Source organism: Vigna umbellata, chromosome 3 (genome assembly GCF_029865625.1).
Source record: "Vigna umbellata cultivar VRB3 chromosome 3, Vumbellata_1.0, whole genome shotgun sequence".
NCBI lineage: Eukaryota > Viridiplantae > Streptophyta > Magnoliopsida > Fabales > Fabaceae > Vigna > Vigna umbellata.
In genome coordinates, this window is record NC_142167.1 from 29,617,136 (window position 1) to 29,624,847 (window position 7,712).

Genomic DNA, 7,712 nt, shown 5'->3' on the forward strand with positions numbered 1-7,712 from the left:
AACAAGAAACTAAAAGAAGAGTAAATAGGAACAAGAAAAGAAAGAAACCTAAAAGAAGTTCTAACAGAATCAATGAAAGTAAAAGAATCTAAGAAGTATTAACAATAAAAACTAAAAACTAGCTAATTCCTATTAAAAAAACCAAAACAGATTATGAAAGGTATTTACACACTAAAACAAGAATAGTAAACTACCTAAGTATTTAAAACTAAACCAGACCTAAGCTAAAGGAAAAACAGCTCAGAGAAAAAAAAATTATCCCTATTTTATTACTAAAACTAATGCTAAACACAGTTATTTACATCAGAACAAGTATTTTTAAATTTATACCTTCCCACCCCCACACTTAAGAGGCACATTGTCCTCAATGTGTGAGTGAGTAAGGCTTCCTAATAACAACACAGACAAACCATAGATATATACAGATCAAACATGCAGAATTAGAATTTAACAAGAAATATGTACAACAGAATCAAGAAAACTGAACACAACATGTACAAGAATAAAGCTGGAAAAAGAAAACTAAAACTACAAGCTACAGTAAGAAGAAAATTTGTTCAAATAGGCCACTCTTTTCTTATAAACTAAAACTAAAACTACAAACTACAAACTAAAACTACAAGCCACTCTTTTCAGCAGTGTCTCCATGGCTTCCTTGCCTTCCTCCTTCCCAGCTCTCTACTGCAGCAACATCTCTCCTTCCACTGGCAGCTGTTGTGTGTGTGTCACTAGGCTGGAGATCTTTCCAAGCCTTTCTGCACTTTCCTCCTCCCAAATAACTGCCTTAGTGTTTTTAGCATTCTTTGCTTCCTTTAATTCTGCACAACAATCAAGTTCAAAGTTAGGTGCATTTGTTAGGACTCTTAGTTCTGCCTGTGTAACAGAATTTATCTCAGTGCAAATGGAGCAAGAACCAGATTCAAAATCACATCTGAAATTTTCAGAAAACTGTGTTAGATCAAAGTTTAGTCCTAACTCTATAAGGTTCTCAGATTCCACAGTTTCCATCTCAAAATCAGTACTAACATATGCATCATCAGCATAATCAAAGGTTAATTCAAAGCTATTATCACTCAAAATTTCATCAAGGCAATTATGTACATTTGACTTTAAAACAACATTTATACCAATGGGTTCAATAGCTGAAACTGAATTAAGAAGTTTAGCATTATCATTCAAAACTGTATCAGTTTCAATCATAGACTCTATAGCATCAATGTGCAGCAAATCACAGGAATTTAAATGCATAAACAGCTCAGGCAAAGCAATTGGAATTTCAAAGTTAGAATAAACCTACGCTGGCTCATTGAAAATGTCTTTACTAATAACAACAAATTCATCAATTAAGTCAGCACAATCCACAAAACTATCATCAAGTTCAGTGCACACATCATGAAGAATATCAGGAATTTTAATATGTTCTACAACAAAAATTTCATCCAGCAATTTAGAACAACCAGGTAATATCAGGCAAGGGTTTCTCAAGTTCAGCATGCATGAGATTATCAAAACTAGTTTGTGCCTCACTAGCTGCCACATCGTGATTCTCACCAATGGCATCAGAGAGTGTGGGAAAATAAGAGAGTGTGGGAAAATAAGAGATGAAGAAAGGATAACCATAAGATATACAAGGGAGAAATAGAAAAGAGAAAGAATAAATTAAGTGAAATAATAGTACAAGTAAGGTCAGTGGCAGTGTGATAATAAATTGGTCATGAGTTTAAATGGATTAAGAAGAATCAAGATTAGTTGGACGTTATACATTTGCTTTGTCTAAGAATAATAGGTATATTACCTTCTTACATCATGAATTGGTGTAATAAAATTGGCTATAATTAAATGTTAAAAGGTTGGGTTGTTGTTATATCTTGTTTACATTCACGTGTTGCCTTCACTATGTCTATAGGAATGTTTGAAGCAGTTTTGGAAGGTTTAAGTCTTTTAGAAGAGGTTATAGGGTCCAGTTTGACTTTTTATTCAGATTTTGTGCAATAAAATTCAAGTTTTGGCATTTTTAGCTCATATCACCAAGGCTAGACATTGTATCATTTCCTTATAAGTTAATATCTACACAACCACCTAAACACGGATTGAAAATGAAAATTGAAAGTTGGAATAGATTCACACAATTGACAACAGAAGTAAAAACACCAATCATAACAAATAATTAAAATTCAACCTCAATAGTCAAGCATGATCAAGTTCAATAATGCAGAGCTGGAATGGTAGGAAATTCATTATGGATGACATGAATTAAAAAAAAAAACTCACAGGTTGTAGATTTTTGAACTGAAGTTAGCACTTACAGCGGCCTGAAAGTTCCCTATTCAACCAATATTCTGTTTCAGCTCCTCTTCCTAAAGATGCTACCTCAAATGAATAAGGTCTCTAAGTTGGAAACTGCACCACAACACTTAAGATCAACACAAACCAACAATATAAACATCAATCCAAATCTTAACACTAAACCAATAAACAGTTAAGGCAATAAAAAATTTAACAATGTAATAACTTTAAGAAGTATTGAGAAGGATCAAACTAGTTTCTATCAGATGTCTACTTCCCCTACTCTTTTATCAATAAAAAACCACCTCTTTAATGTTTTCTTGTCACTGCTCTTGGGGTAGCAGTCCATCAACTGTTGAGCTTATGAAAATAATGATCATATATTTGATTTACTTTGAAATACTTGAAAATCTGGTGATAAGAATAATTTAAACAAATGGAAATCTGAAGTTTGAGTCCACTTGTTCATCTTCTTATCAAATTGGAAGGTAATAAAAGAGTTGCAGGCATGTATTCAAAAGCGTGCTTTTTTTAATATATATATATATATATATAATTCTAAATAATTAGCGGCATCAAATAGAAATGAGAAAATTTTTAGGTTTGATGGATGTTAGAGAAAATATGCACAGCAAAATACTATGATCAATATTCAATCAATCAAATACCAAAGATGCTTGAGATGTATACAAGTTGGCCTTAATTGACAGCTAAACATTATTGAGGTTACCTTGAACTATGGTTGAGTAATACGTAGGTGCTAGGATCATGCACATTCAAATAACTTGTAAAAGACAAGGTTGAAAGAGTAAAGGCATCAATGAAAATTGTATGCAGTTGCACTCTTTCTTACTTTTGTACTTAGAATATAAAAAAGGAAATAATTTAGCCAAAGGGAAAACAGAAATATTAACAATTCTTTGACTTTATTCCCGATTGTTAGTTATAATATGTGAGGTAAAATTAAGTTCATAAAGTATCAAAGTTGATGATGGAAAGATAAACCAAACTATATAATATGTGAGGTAAAATCCAAATATCAACTACAGTTTGTAAAATAGTCTAGTTTCTGCTGTACAAGCACATGGGTTTTGGCAGCTGAGTGTGAAACCCTCTGTCTCAATTTAACTTCTTGCCTTGGACCAAGTGAAAATGAAGAAGGACAAGAAAATGGTAATTAAAAAAGATCACAGATGACTCTATTTTAGTTTGTAGCTTTGGATCACAGGGGAAGCTTATATGTAGTGGTAAATGACCAACTAAGGCTTGCACTATGAAATAGAATATGTTGAACTAAAGTTCTATCATACAATACAAATAATTTATATGCCCTTTGTCTAAGTCATAAGTCTTCACCAATTGCAAAGCCTAAGAAACTGCCAAATGTTTGGATATAGAACCAGAAATGATAAGAATCAAATATGTGGAACTAATAACTGTGACCTGGTCAGATCTAAAACTAAACCAGTTCAAAGAGCCACACACTTTGCACATATAAAAGCAAAAACCAGCTAAGGCAAAAAACTTAGCAACCAAACTTTAGTTCCTTCTAACACTCATCCTTTACTACAAGCTTAACCAAAGTATCAAACCAAGCAATCATAGTACTTATTGCTCTCAGAGAATCACCCTTTAAGCCTAATTAATTCAGGAAACATAAAAAGCTCAAAAGGGGTATATGGCAAGTAAGAGAAAGGTTGGTGAAGTTGTGTGAAGGTTGACTACATTACTACCACTTTTGAATCATGTTTGACTGAAGATACAAAAGTGGATGTGCAATACAAAACCATATGCAACCACACAGTAAAGAAAATACTAATTTCCTACATAATGTAAAGTTGTACTACCCCACTCAGTGGACACGGAAGAAAACAATACCATATGCAACCACATTTACTTGGGCCTACAGGCAGCTAGATCATAAATAAATTCAATCAATTTACAAAACCTAGATAAAACACAACAGCAAACGAAACGTAGGGATATACAAATGAACCTCCTCAACTCTAATCGTTGTGGAAATCCCTCAATGCACTGCTTCAGCTCACAAACTCGCGTCCTTATGTAGTCAATCGGGCAAGCTCAACCACCTAACGACCACCACCACCGAAACAAGAACCTTTTCTTTCGCCGGGAAGAACCAATATTGCAGCAACACTTCAAATACACACGAGACGAAGGAGGGAGGATTCGCAACAGAAAGGGCGGCGAGAAAACCTATTCTCTGGTCGACCAAATCGGGGGTGTTGAACCACCTGGCGACCACCACCGAAAGAAGAACTTGAACATTCACCACAAAGAACCAATGATGCACCAATGGCTTCAAATACCCACGAGACCAAGGGTTGGAGGAATCACAACAGAGATGACGGAGCTAGGTTTTTTAGTCCACCAAATCAATCTGAGAGAAGGAATCCCAATTTTTGGGTTTTAATCATCTAGCAAATTACCGAAGGCCCAATACCCGTTGGTGATTAAAATCACACCATTACCGAAGGCTATAAGGCTGTCGGAAAAAGATCGCCGGTAATGCGCGCGTTTCCTGTAGTGTAAGTGATAAGAAGAAAGAAAGAAAAAGGAAAAAAGAAAAAAAAAAGATATAAGATAAGATAAAATTTTATTAATTGAATGTAATCATGACTTGGAAGAAGAAAAAATAATGAAAATAGATTAAACTTGACCTATAAGTTATTGAAGTGAAAAAGAAATTGAAAGAGAATGTAAGATACCTAAGAAAAGAAAGGAAAGAGAGAGAAAAAAAAGAGAAATGAAAGGGATTGAAGGAAATTTTAATTTACTAAAAGTATTTATGTGTATAACTTCAAGAAGGAAGAAGGATAGATCTTGATAGTCATTATCTTTAAAAATCAATAGTAAGTCATTTGAGAAAGGTTTTAAGTTTGTTTTCAATGAATTGAAATTACATTAATAAAAAATGTTTTTGTTTGAAAAGTGACATATTGGTACACTACAAGATTAAAGGTAGAGATCATGCACTACAAGAAATATGGCTATTACATACGGATTATTATATACGGATTATAATCCGTATATAATATACATATTATATACGGATATTACATACGGATTTTGAAAAAAAAATTATATACAGATATTATATACGGATTTTTACATACGACAAATCTGTATATAAAAGTCGTATGTAATATTGGCGCGTGGTAGCGGAAAAGTTATCTAAGGATAGATCCGTATATATCCACGTGTTAGCTACCATATTTACGTTTTCGAGCTTCTTTTTATTTCAGCATCTTTTTACTCTTATATTTTTCAAAATTTCCCCCTTTTTTCTATTTACTCTCGTATTTTCAAAAATTTTCTACCCCCTCCTAAATTTTCAGTTTCACTTAAGGTACAAATTCAGCCCCAAATTTCAATTTCGATTTGCCTCTAAATTTTACTTCGTGCTTGCTATCAAATATCACTTTGCATTGATCCCAAACCTGCATTACATTTATCAAACCTAATAGTTCTTAGTGGAGCAAGTCATTATTGCGTTGTCCTCTCCATCGTTGCTCATCGGCCGGCCAAAGTTCAGCAATTGCGGTCACCTATAAGGGTTTAGGAAACCAACCTCCTTCAAGAAATTAGTACGGTCGTGGCTAGGTTTAATGCTTCGCCAGAAGTTCTGGAGAGAGAAGTGATGGTGTTGTTGAAGGCATCACCAACAAACCACACCTCGAGTCAGCGCTCTCCTTTGCAACATCTTCTACTTTATTTCAGCTATTTCGGCCTTAGAAACACCATCTTCACCGATGAGTTCTTCGATCTATGGCCTCCGCTAGGGTTTCCCTCACCTTTCATCTTTTTCTTTGATTTTAACCGTTTAAATCCTCTTTTGCTCCGATTAAACACTTTCCACCGTTTGATCGGTTAACCTAGTGTTTTAAGGTTCTTTCACCGTTCGATTTAGGGTTTCCTTGCTTCATTCACAGTTTTGGTTCATTTGCTCTTGGATTCCTATCATTCCGCTGCGTTTCACTCTTTGAGGGAGCTTCGAAGGAGTCCATAGCGTGTTCGTTTGGGGTTCTTCTCTCGGAGCTTATTCCATCACCTCCCTTCGCAAGCGTGAGGTGATATCTTTATCTATTCTCTCCTAATTTGGGATTTCAATGTTAACCATCGAAATTCATCTTCACTTCTTTTTATCCCAACTTCTCTAATTTGTACCTTTTTATTATTCTTTGTTGATTCCAATGACATATTATAACTTCATTTCCTCGCAGCACCGCTGTAGGTTGAGGCCAAAAAAGCTCACTGGAAAGAATCACATTTGGACATCCATTGGTGGTTACGAGGTGGGTGGAGGATAACCAGAACTGGAGAAGGATGAAAAAAGGAATTTTGCTTTTGGTGAACATTGATGTCAATATTCTTCTATATAAAATTACTTTTTTGGTTTCACGGTAGATAATAATATCCTTTAGAATTTCGTTTTTAACTTAGTGTGTGATCCATATAGTTGATTTCACTTACTAAGATAAGGTTACTGTTGATGTTATTATTGTGTTAGTTGTTGATTATTGCAGCCACAAATGACTGTAATTGATTTCATTAATACTGTAGATAAAAGGGTTGGCTTTCTCAACAATAAACCCGAACTACATCTATATTCAAGGGGTTGATTATGAGGTAAATTTTCTCATTTTCTAATAAATGTATTACTACTTTTGTCAACCAAAATATAAAGAAAATGAAAGGTGTAATATGAGTTTTGTTTTCTCCCATACATTACAAAACATAGATTATGGTGTGTGGGTACTAACTCATGAAGTATATTTTAAATGTGATTCGAAGTTAAAGTCCAATTATTGTTTCTTTAATTCATTTGTATATATTGTACTATAGTGACAGTGGCTCTGGATCTCATTATAAAGTGAAGGTTTTCTTCAAGGGTTGATAAAATCTACTTTTCATTTGTTTGAAATAAAGCAATATATTTGCTCTCTTATTCCTTTCCTCTAACAAAATCCAAGATCTCAACGTAACTTGTTTTTATTTCATCAATCTTGACCTTTTATCTACATGAAGATAATAACCTATAATCTCATTATGGTTCTTATATTATAGGTTTTATAAAATTATTGTGCTTTAAACTAAATTCCTTTAAAATATATAATCAAGTTATCTGTTAGAGAAACTTTTGGTAACATGCCAATATTTTATATGCATCTCTATGGTATAAATAATCTAATTAAGATAAATGACTTTGTCCATGGGTGTATTGGCAATGTTATACTCAATGGTATGTTAAGACCGTGTTCATTGAGTCAAAGCTTCTTTCTTCATTATCCAATAAGAGATTTTTATAATCTCATTAAGCAATTTGTTGGCTTTTCAGGTTTTCATGATTTAAAGTTTTAAGCCATGGAAAATCAAGCTCCTTTAATTATACCAATTCTGGTATG

The 7,712-nt window shown here is 33.6% G+C and overlaps 1 long non-coding RNA gene across 1 annotated transcript; it reads right to left on the reverse strand.

Annotated features, from left to right (window-relative positions):
* Nucleotides 1-418: 418 nt before the first annotated feature.
* On the reverse strand, nt 419-5,170 carry LOC148202206 (uncharacterized). Its single transcript, XR_015785226.1, has 3 exons — nt 4,283-5,170; nt 2,272-2,400; nt 419-818 (listed from the first exon to the last, which is right to left on the reverse strand). It is a non-coding gene; the product is annotated as an uncharacterized LOC148202206 (long non-coding RNA).
* Nucleotides 5,171-7,712: the final 2,542 nt, after the last annotated feature.